Raw genomic sequence first — 12,703 nt, 5'->3', positions numbered from 1 at the left:
CCCCTGAGCAACAAAACCTGGTGGTTGCTTCATATAAACTTCTTCCTGGATATCACCATGAAGAAAAGCATTTTTGATATCTAACTGATGTAAAGGCCAATCATATCTAGCTGCAAAAGAAACAAACAAGCGAACAGAAGCTAGTTTAGCAACAGGAGAGAAAGTGTCAAAGTAATCAGTTCCATAAGTCTGAGCATATCCTTTAGTAATAAGGCAAGCCTTGAGACGAGCCACAGTACCATCGGGATTCACTTTAACTGTAAAAATCCATTTACATCCAATAGCTTTCTTATCCGGGGGTAGATGCACCAATTCCCAAGTACCATTAGTATCTAAAGCCACCATTTCCTCTTCCATTGCAACACGCCAACCAAGATGAGACAATACCTTAGCAACAGTTTTAGGAATAGAAATAGTACCTAGAGAACTGATAAAACAACGAGATGAAGAAGACAAGTGATCATAACATACAAAGGAAGAGATAGGATAAGTACATTGACGTTTACCTTTGCAAAGTGCAATGGGAAGGTCTAAGTCAGACTGAGAAGCAGTGGATGGAACTGGATCTTCTGAAGAAGAAGCTGGTGGAGAATCTGAGTCAAGAGTCTCCAATCTCCTAGAATAAACATGAACAACAGGTGGGCGAAGGAGTTGAGCCGGTGCTGGTGCAGGAGAATTCTGAGGACCTGAATGAGGACTTGACACTGGATGGACAGAATAGACTAGGAGATCATCTTCCTATCCCGGACTCTCATAAATAGGTGAGGGAGGAAAGAATGGAGTAGATTCAAAAAAGGTAACATCAGCAGACACAATATAACGATTAAGGATTAGAGAAAAACATTTGTACCTATTTTGAAGTCGAGAATATCCAAGGAAGAGACACCTAAGAGAATTGGGATCCAGTTTAGTAACCCGTAGATGAACATCTTGCAAAAAACAAGTACTACCAAAGATACGAGATTCAATAGGAAACAAAGATTTAGAAGGAAACAAAATAGCATAAGGAATGTCACCGTTAAGGATAGATGATGCATACGATTAATTAGGAAACAAGCTGCAAAAACTGCATCAGCCCAAAACTGTTTAAGAACGTTCATTTGAAAAAGGAATGACCGTGCTACCTCAAAGATATGTCTATTTTTCCTTTCAGCAATCCCATTCTGGGATGGAGTATCAACACAAGATGTTTAATAAAGAATGCATTTTTGTGATATATAGGTTTGAAAATTGCCAAAAAGATATTCCTTAGCATTATCACTTCTCAATATACGCACAGACGTATTAAATTGATTTTGAATCTCAGCACAAAAGGCATAAAAAATAGAAAATAATTCCAAACGATTCTTCATTAAAAATAATCAAGTAACAAAAGAATAATCATCAACAAATGTAACAAAATACTTGAATCCAGAGTTTGAAATAACAGGACATGAACCCCATACATCAGAATGAACTAACTCAAAAATGGACGAAACCCGTTTATTGACTCGAGACACTTTAGGCAAACGATGATATTTGGCAAACTGACAAGACTCACAATCTAAAACTGACAAAGACTAAAACTATGGACATAACTTCTTCGAGATAGATAAAGACGGATGTCCCAACTGACAATGGACTTCGATAGGAGTTAAAATATTGGAACACACGAGATCTTGGCACCTGTTTGTCAAGGACGTTGAGGCCTCTAGACTCATATCCTCTACCAATAATCTGCTTCGTCGTAAGATCCTGGAACAAATAATGATCAGAAAAAAATGAGACTACAATTTAAGACTCGAGTAAGTTTACTAACAGAGAATAAATTAAAGGCGAATTTGGGCAGACACAAAATAGATGATACAGAAATGGATGGTGTAAGATTTGCAATGCCAGAACCAATGACACAAGACTTAGACCCATCGGCCAAAACAACAGAGGATGAAGGATGATGAGGTTGAAATGTAGACAAAAGGTTAGAATTACCTGTTATGTGGTCTGTAGCACCAGAATCAATGACCCATTTGGAGGAGACAAGACATGTATTAGATTTACCTGACTCAACTATTGCAGTGACTAGGGAATTAAAGGACTTTAGAGAGGCCTGATACTGTGAGAACTGTGCATATTCTTCCGCGGATACTAAAACTGCTTTCTCAAAAGGAGCTACTGAAGAGTCATCAACTACCATATTGGCCATCTGAGATCGTGGGTTGTTATTCTGAAGTTTCAGACAATATCTTTTTGTATGACCTAGCTCATGGCAATAGTAACATTCAATTCCTCTTAAGTCACGATTAGGGGCAACCTCCCCACTGCGCTGGTTACCCCTATTGTCACTATAGCCTCTTTTACGGCCTCCTTTATGACTTTGCCTGCCACTGTCAGTACGACTAACAAGAGCACTATTAACATATTGGGAGAATTGGAGAGCTTCAGTACGAAGTACTCTTGAGAAAGCATCATGCAGATATGAAATTTCAGAACCAGAAAAAATTTGAGATTTAGCAGTCTCAAACTCGGAGGGAAGACCTGCTAAAAAACTCATGAAAGTCATTTGTTCTCGTTGAGTTTGCTGAACTTTCACATCAAGACTAAACGGCATTAAGACATTAAGTTCCTCATAGATCCTTTTCAAATCCATAAAATAGGCTATGAGAACCTATCTTGTTTCTCTGCACGATAAAATGCCTTACATACCTCACAAATACGAGAGATATTTTCTTTACCCGAATATAATAATTCTAAATAATTCATCAATTCTTTAACAAACTCACAGTGATTAATTAAGCTAATTACCTCACTGTTAATGAAATTTCGAATTTGCAAGAATAAACAAGCATCCTCCCTCATCCAAGTTTGCTTTGTATCATCAGTAGGTGAATCTTAGGTGCGATGATCATCCTTATCGATACTCCGCAAATAAAACCGAACCATCTTACTCCAATCCAGATAATTAGAACCATTAAGTTTGTGTTCCGTGATTTTAGTCATCACAGGAATCACATTAATTATTACACTTTTACTTTCTGCCATTAAAAAAAATTTCACAGAAGCAAATCACAAAAATTTCCTTTCCCAAACCAATAAACACAGAGCAAACACACCTCAAGACACAATTTTAAAGCAGTTTAGCGTAACAGAAGCCAGAAACATACCCAACAGTAGGTGGACCAAGACAAATCACCTCCATAAAAGCACCATATGGAAAAATAACTAACTGGGATGCAGTATACACCCAAGACGACACCGGTGAGAGCAATCAGAGCGGCAGAGGACGTCAGAAGCGCCTCCACACGCCGGCGAGTGAGACGGCGGCAGGAGCTTGTACCATTGCGTGAGCCTCACTCGCCGGTTTTCTAGTGATCGGATTTTCTGGGTAAGGTCGGCGACAAGGGATCTTCCTTCCTGGGTGGGCGGTAAGACTTAAATGTCACCTTGAGATGGTGACCTAACTCCACAGTAACGATTCTAATAGTTTTCTCAAAAAAAAAAAAAAAAAACTTTTCCAACAAAGCTCTGATACCATAAAGTGAATATTTTTTTGTGCATTTTATTGAATGAGATACAAGGTATTTATATACAAAGGATTCTATAATTAAATATTCTAATTGAGGTGATATCCCACTAATTATGCTAACTAATTAAGAAATAATATTATTTATATAATTAAAGGATTGACTTCCTATAACAGTTCCTCAATTATGACAAAGGGGGAAATGATTGAATATTTCACCAATCTCAATTTCGTATGGAGTATGGACCTCTCAAATAATAAATTATCAGGAAATATTCTTGAAGAAATAATAAGACTTGAAGCATTGAATTCAGTAAATTTGTCACATAATCTTTTGAGTGAAAGAATTCCAAAAGAAATAGGAAATATGAAATCATTAGAATCTCTTGATTTTTTCTCATAATCAATTTTTCGGAGAAATTCCTCCAACTATGTCAAGCTTAACATTTTTGAATAAATTAAATTTATCCAACAACAAGTTATCAGGAAAAATACCTTTAGCCACTCAATTGCAAGGCTTTGATCCATCCAGTTTCAGCGACAACAAACTTTGTGGGCCTCCACTCATCAAGAACTACAATGTTGTTGGTACAATGCCTCCTATTGGGATAGAAAGAGGAGAAGATGACAAAGGATCTGAATCATTTGCTTGGTTCTATTTCTATGTAAGCATTGCACCAGGATTTGTGGTGGGATTTTGGGTAATGGTGGGTCCTTTAGTGTTTAAAAGAAGATGGAGGCATTTATATTTCAATTTTCTAGATAATTTGTGGGACAAATTTATGGTGTGGCATTATATAAATGTTGTTAGATTTGTGAAAGGTCATGGTTTATAGAGTTTTGTCCAAAACAAATATATGCAGGATGGGGTATGCACGTCTACATGACTGAGTATGAGTTTAGCTTCATGTTTGTTGTGATGGTGTTTTTGTATGGTTGTGCAATTACTCTGTAATTTTGAATTGAATTTAATAAAAAATGAAAAGTCTCACTGTTGTGAGGGCTTCGTATGTAGTTTTGTGATTGTTGTGTAGATTTAAGTAAAAATATTTAACTAAGAAAAAAATTAATTAATAATGATAAAACTATTTGCCTCATCAATTATACATATAAAAATATACAAATATTGCAACTTACAAGCATAGCAACTTCAATTTCTGTAAGACTAAGGAGATTGAGCTATTTACCTTGTCAATTATACTTGCTGCTAATATCATAAGAAATGAAACTCTTTCTGAAATTCTCCATTCATTGTGGACATAGGGCTTTCTTGTTGTGTGAGAGACACAAGGATTTACCATGGTTCAGAGTTATTACCAAGAAATTTTCTAACATGTGAAGGCTTACTCTAAACATCCTCCAATGAAATGAGTTGAGAAGTGTCATCACTTTCTCCAAGCATCTTCGACCAAGTTGCTGAATTTATCGGTTGGTTGCTTTTTTGTAATGAAGAATTATGTAACAAATCAGTTAAATTTATTCAGTTTATTAGAGATCTATAAGTTTTTGTAGCATGTAATGGGTTTCTGTTGCACCTTTTCCTATAGAGAATGTTCCTATAGTCAATAAATAGTTCTTCAGTATCATATAAATATTCAATCATTTTTCAATTTAGGATATGCTTGAGAATTTTATACTGCAAGAAGACAGCGTTGTTATTACCTGTTAATTTTGTGGAAAAATGGAAGCCAAGAATAGAAAGCTAAAGACTGAATTTTATTGACTAAAATTGATCAAACGATAAAAAAAACATATTCACTAAAATTTCTGGCTATCTACTGCCAAAAATAAAAGCCCATGCCACCCTCCACCTTCAACTAAGCTTGGTTGTTAAATTTTGCCCACCCAAAAATGTAAACCAAGTGATGAACAAAGGGACCGTAACCACTATCTCCTAACCATGGCAGTCTCACATAATTCTGCTATAACCAATTGCTGGCCTGTTTCTCACATTCATCTTTTCATAAAGACATGCAATGCCTCCTTAATGGAACTTTCAATTTTTTTTTTTTTCAATGTAATCATTACTCCACCAATGTATATGTGATGCCTCCTTAATGGAACCTTCTCTGTTTTCATGGTTAAAAATGTTAGTACTATGAATATAAGAAATGAACAGTCGATTTAGAGATGATGCAGTGTACTTATTTGTTGTTAGTGCATCTTTAGATCCTATGGATGGGTGTTGTTTGTCATTTGATATTGAAAATATTTACATGCTTGAAAATAAATATTTGAAAGTTCAATTGCAACTTTTTCATAGATTGATTTGGCTACTGTTGACTTTGCCTCCACTGCAACAATAGTGTGTGTGTGTTTTCCACCATGAAAATTGTATTGAGAAAGACATTGCTAGTTAATTTGACGTTGATTCAGTTATAGAATTGTGGATTATCATACTTTTGTTTTCAAAGAAGTTGTGCTCTCATGCGAAGTTGTGTTTTCTATTTGTGGATTGAAGTGAATTAAATTTCAAAGAATTTTTGTTCTTTTTTTTTTTTTTTTTGTATAAATTTGTATCTAAAAGCTAATTGAAATCAATGAAATGGCAGCTAAATTCATTCTAGACCATTATAATTCTTCCACACTAGGTCGCAAACACCAAGGCCCAAACACTAATAAACATATCTCCAGTGAGTTTGACACAAGTTTAGGGCGTGCAATACAATGGAGTGCAGGAAGGAAAGTAACCAACAGAAATAAATAAACATGGAATCAAATAATTTTTTTTCCATGGGCAATATGTATTTTACTTTATTGCCCTTCCTGTCAAGTCTATACCAACTACCACAGCATCCTATTTTGAAACATTTGTTAAGCACATATATCATCCGCACCAATGTACACATTCGTGGCAGCAGAACAACTTTTATCAATAACTTGCTCCAAAAAATAAATATTGCCTAATAAATTCATACCCATGCCATTCATTTGCCAGCAGAAATGCCTACCAAGAAATGGAGGGTGTGATTCTCACTTGCAAGCAGCCCTATCCTGTTCTGTGCTTTTCTAAGAGGCAACAATATAACAACCCAAGCAGGATTCCCCCAACTTGTAAAATTAGAATTTTTATAATCAATTTTATTTGATGGATTAAAAATGTAAAATAGAGAGAGAGAGAGAGAGAGAGAGTAGAAAGATCATAGACAAAGATTGAATCACAAAAGAATAAAAGTATGTTCAGAAACATTCAAACCATATATATAACAGCTAGATATCAAAATATCTAAAATAGAGGCAGATAAAAACAAGAAGAAGAAAGGTTAACTATAAGCTATGCTTGAAAAGCACCATTCACTTTGTCTTCATATCATGGTTTAATGAGATATGTTATGACCTCTATAATCTAGGCATGTTACTACTTCGAAATTTCCACAATCAATGACTCCAAAACATCTCCATTGAATGACAAATCTACAGGCGTATGCCTTCTCACTTTTTTTTGTTATGGCTTTTAACTGAGCCTCAAATTAGAACCAACACCTTGCCCCTTTTTTTTTCTTCCTTCTCTGAGTTATCTCAGCAACCAAACAAACAACTGAAAGCAAACTTTAATGAAAAGACTCCTTAAAACCTCAATTGAGCTAACAATAACCCAGAAGCCCAAACTCCAACCAATTAGAATTAAGCAATTTTGTTAGTCAAACCCCTTCTTTGGATGTCCTCCATACATGAAACTACACCAAGTTCAGATTAAAATTTCACTTTAACCCATCAAAAGCCAACAACCACCTTTACCTTAAGTAGAGCAACCAAACTCACCATTGTAGCACCCACAATGAATTAACTCTATCTCCATGATAGGCCACAAATGATATTGTACAGCCACAAACTGTTTATCCTTCAAAGCAACAATTAGAACTACTACAATCAATGCCACAGTCATAGCCTAAGACCATAATTTTTAGTTTTTTATTGGAATGCCTATGCAATCACGCTTGCACCTTTTTGATGTCAGATTCTTTACTGCATACCTCAGTTGATTAGATGCTTTAGGATCGGGAACATTTGATTGCATTTGCATGGATATTGAATGAGATAATGAGAGGATTCAAGGGCATATTTTTAAATAAAAAAATATAATATTTCATTTGAAAACCTGTTACATGAGAGTTTTGATCTCATAATTACTCTACTTCCCCCAAAAATTGAACTTGTAAATTAGCCTAGGACAGTAAAAAATTGCATTTGTATTTAGTTTTTTGCAAAATTGAGTAACTAACCATAGAATAGCATAAGTAAATTAAATCAAAACAGCTCAATCTAAGAGTACAGACTTACACAACTTGTATCTCTTTTTGAGAAACCATTTATCAGATGCATCAGTAGTATAGTATGTGCACAAATAAGTTAACATCGTAACACACATAGATATCATCAAATGACAAACCCTGATCTAGTCTAACGAGATCCAAATAAAATGCAAAAAGTCACCTAAAAGATCCATAATCAAACAGTAAAACCCAAGACCCATTTGGTGGGTATTCACATAAATAATTACCAAATAATATAAAGCAACAGAAAAGAAAAGAAAATTCATAACTCTCCAAAACCCAGATAGTTAAATTTCGCAATAACACGTGATGAGATCATGTAAAAATAGAGAAGAAAAATGATTCCAGAATAGAAAACCCTTCAATCCATAGAGAGATGAGAAATGATTTTACATTTTGAGGGAGAAAAGCCGAGAATAGTAAGTGAAACATTGAAGCTCGTCAGCTTTCGTGGACAACCATAAATAACGAAGGAGAAGAAGAAGGAGGGGATGGACAACCATACCAATTGTCAAATCAGTTCCAGTGCTCCATATCGTGCAAAAGAAGCTCACTCTAATCATTATTGTCCTTTCCAAGCACTCTCCTGATTCACTGTCAAATCAAACATAAATAAATTTATTTGAGCAGGCAAAACATCCAAGGAAGCTAACAGCTCAAAATCTCGTCACTGATTGAAGAAATACTCTACAAACGAAAGAACATTGCTCGAAGGAACTACTGAAAGAGGAGGAAAACGCAAATGAAAACGGCGAACAAATAAGAAAAACGGCGTCGTTTTGGATAGTTAGCGTGTTGGAAGCAAATTGGGGAAACCGACGCCGAAACGAGGATAAAAAAAAAACGCTCTCCGAAGTGCACAGAGACTTTCAAAGCGCACACACACTTTCAACCTAAATTAAAGAAATAACAATAAAAGTTTCCAAAAAAAGATAAACTTATTGCCCTTAAAATAAAAGAAATTTACCAAATTACCTGAAATTGGAACTATTCAATGTACAGTGGAAATTTATCACAAAAATTAAGTATTTTTATGTATTATGTATGGATTCGGCTAACATTGACTTTACCTCCACTGTAACGGTACTGTGTGTGTATTTTCTGCCATGAAATTTGTGAAAAATATAAGTTGTAAAACAAGATAGAAAAATGATTATTGCTTATATCGTGTCACATGTCACCCTGTGAAATGACCAAATTACCCTTGTGTTGTAATTTTAAGTTCTCAACCCAAAATAATTATTTCTCCTCTTCTAATCAATTTATATCAAATATAAATTAATTAATTAACCTCTATTAATTAATTTCTCATAATTAAATTCATATTTAAACACTTTAAATATAAATTTAATTTATACTATACATCCAATAACCTAGATTTAGTTTCAAGCCATGCTAGGGACTTTGCAATCTAATTGCAAACCAAACATATTTAATTAATCAATTAAACTTTTTAACTAATTAATTAAATCACATTTAACTTGGTGATTACTTGTGTATGTGTGTGACTCACTAGGCTCATCACTAATTGGCAATGAGATATGATATCAACTCTTAATATCATCAAAACTTTTTTCTTACCATAAATGATTTCTCTAAATTATTTTAAGCACCTCATAGACCATGGTTAATACCTAGCATAGCATGCCATGGCCACCCAATCAGTAATAAGGAACGCTTTAAATGAACCTATAATCATATATTACCATGCACTAGAATCTCTCTGTTACAAAATCTCAATTCGAGCTAGAGTCATGGTTTATGTCAAACTCTATTTGCTATGTTCTCTTTTAATTCCAGTTATTGATTAAAAAGATTTTCTTATAAGAAACTCTTTTCTGATTAAATCTGTCTGTAGTGGCCAAGAACTTGAAACATCAAGAATAATTAAATGAACATAGGATTTTATCCCTATTTACTTAGGGTAACAGATTCCATCTTGATCAACACCTATCTCCATATATAACTGGTAGGAGCCAACACATGCCCATATACCCATACACAGTACAAGTATGAAAGCAGTATCAAACTCAAACCACCTATATACAAGATAATTGTGCTATCTCAGGTCTAAAGATTATATGCACTGATATGATTTATGATAATGCATTGACAAGAGTAAACTTCCATGTGATTGTCATAAGTGTCACTGGTTCGGCCTACTTATCATGCATAAGTGCCTATCATATTTGTTATATGGTATGAGACTCACCATTCTATCTTATTTACATCTCATATAAATAACTTGGGAACAAATATAATTACAATCTTTCTGGATAAGTCATGTCCTTATTGTGAAGTATCCTTGATTGTGAACCAATTTATGATACTTTGTGCTAGAAATACTGTCACTCATATTCTTAACAACTTAAGAATAGAATTTCTAACAAAATATCAATGGACCTTTTCTATTACACATAAATATATTATGTAAACGGAAAAGTAAAATTGTCTTTTATTAATAAAACATGTACAAGATACATACTAAATGATATACTCTAGGGTATACTACTAACACTTCATTCATAACACAAGTTCTCATTGGTGAAAAAGAACAAGCAACATGTAAATGTTGATCTTATCTCACAAACTAAGAGTTCAAGACAAAACTTTAATAATTCTCATTATACAAAAATATCTGTTATAACAAGCTTACAAATCTAAAACACACACAATTACATAAACACAATGTATAGGGAGAGAGGAAAAAAATGAATATAAAATTTACGTGGTTCGATTGTAAGATTTCTATCCAAGATATAAGAAAAGAGTAAAATACAATGACACAAAACTCTCGAATGCTAACCCGATGTATTTCCCAAATTTCTCACAATGCTACCGCAATAAGCAGAACAATACAATACTAATACTGATCAAACCCTTCCCTACCACCATAGGCCTCATAAAATATTCCATTCCGTAGCATTTAAAATAATCATTTAAAGCTCATTGGTAATGGTCTTGAAATTTTTGTTCTTCTATCATAGCAAATTTGTTTGACTACTTGTTGGTTCCCACATTAGGGAGCTTTTGTTGTGGTTGAAGAAGTTGATTTGCTTAAAGTAGGTCCATTTGGTGCCAAGGTCAATATCAATCAAATTTTACCTCTACTTTCTTCTTCATTATTTTTCTCAACATGTGTTTGATGCTAATGAACTCAAAATCATCATCTGATTTCTCAATGTCTAATTTGAAATGTTCTCTCTCTCTCTCTCTCTCTCTCTCTCTCTCTCTCTGTAATAAGATTTTGTCATAGGTGTGAACTACAGCCAATTAAGTTATTATATTTTCTATAATCTTTCCCTGTTGTTAAGTGTTTTTGGCATGGATTTATGCTTTTCAGCATTGTGGAGATACTCGACTCTCTGCATTTCAGTAGTCCAAAACTTATTCTTATATTGCTTGTGAGATCATCCAAATAAAACCAATTGTTTGTGAGATCCTTCTGTCAGTTTTTTTATCTGTCTTCCACAAATGCAGGTTTTAAACAATAAATATTTAATTGAAAAAATGAAGTACCTATGTTATTTAAAAAAAAGAAATGTTGCTCACATTTATATGCAAAATTTTCATCATTTGTGGATTTATATTTTTCTTGCTAATTAATGAAGGATGAAAATGGTAAGATTTGACTTAGCTTATGAGCCCATGGACATTCAGTTAAGATGGATCCCTACTTTGGGCAGGCTTACAAAGCTATTCACATGGGAAAATAAGTTGGATTAGATGTCGTTGTTTCAGTTTTAAATTTGTGCTATATTTTTGTATCTTAAGCTAGTTGAAATCAATAAAAGGGTAACCATATATGTTGATTCCAGAATCAATCAAAGTGCTTCTTTAATCAATTGGGTCATGTTATATATTCCATAGGGAGTTGCAGTTGATAATAGGAAGATTCATGCCATTATGAAGTGGTCATTACCAAGTACTGTAAGAGGACTACGTGGATTTCTTGGGGTTGATGGTTATTGCTGCAAGTTCATCAAGGAATGGCACAATTGCATATTGTTGACCTCAATGCTCAGAAGAAATTTTTTCAGCTATTCACAAGAACCCAATTGAAGGAGGCGTTGTCCACTGCTTTTATTTTGGCTCTCCCATAGATTTCTCTCAACAATTGGCCTTAACAAAAGATGGAGGTATTCCTACTTCAAATTCCTGGATCATTTTCTTTGGTCCCCTGTTTGAAAACTACAATCTTAAAAAAAAAAAATAATTTAATTGATTTTTTTTTTTGGATAATTCTCATATTTAAAATTTTAATAGGTAAAAAAATTAATTTTTTTAAACTTAAAAAAAAATTCATTTAAAAAAATAATATAATTAATTAAATTCTCTTTACAAGCAACACAAGTTTGAATTTTAATCAATGAAAATTATTCATCTCTTCCATTGATGTTAGATTAAATATAATTTGTCCTGTGATTGGTTAATATAAATGCAAAGATCCTACAAAACGGAGAAATTGAATCAAAGAATATGAAAAATAAAAGAATACAATTTATACACAAATAAAAGAATAACTGCCTCTGGACACCTGTACATTCTACTAGCTACCTGTACATTCTAGAATACAGCTATACTGCAAGCTCAGTTAAAATTCAATCTATCATATACTTAAAATACAAAATATATTAAAATTTTTCTATTTTTTTTTTAAATTTCATATTTTTGTACTTTAAATTCTTGATGTATTAGATTTAGATTAAAAAAAAATCTCTAAACTAGAGTTTAAGTCTTTTTTACTCAGATGCAAGTTAGAAAAAATTAATCAAATTGACGGTACTCCTAAATTTCCACAAGTTCCCATATTTTCACAAGTGTGTTCACAAATTTCCACAAGTCAAGTCTTTCTTTTTTTTTTTTTTTTAAATGCTGATGTAAATTAAAAAAATGAAACGAATTGACACTGCTTGCAAATTTTCACAAG

The 12,703-nt window shown here is 33.5% G+C and overlaps 1 pseudogene; it reads right to left on the bottom strand.

Moving 5' to 3' along the window:
• LOC131169146 (B2 protein-like) overlaps positions 1-8,622 on the bottom strand; it is a 32,842-nt pseudogene extending 24,220 nt beyond the window's left edge.
• Between the last annotated feature and the right edge of the window lie 4,081 nt (positions 8,623-12,703).

The sequence above is a fragment of the Hevea brasiliensis genome, chromosome 15, assembly GCF_030052815.1.
Source record: "Hevea brasiliensis isolate MT/VB/25A 57/8 chromosome 15, ASM3005281v1, whole genome shotgun sequence".
Taxonomy (NCBI): Eukaryota; Viridiplantae; Streptophyta; class Magnoliopsida; order Malpighiales; family Euphorbiaceae; genus Hevea; species Hevea brasiliensis.
Note: the sequence above shows the minus strand (reverse complement) of the source record. Positions and strands in the feature narration are given on the sequence as shown.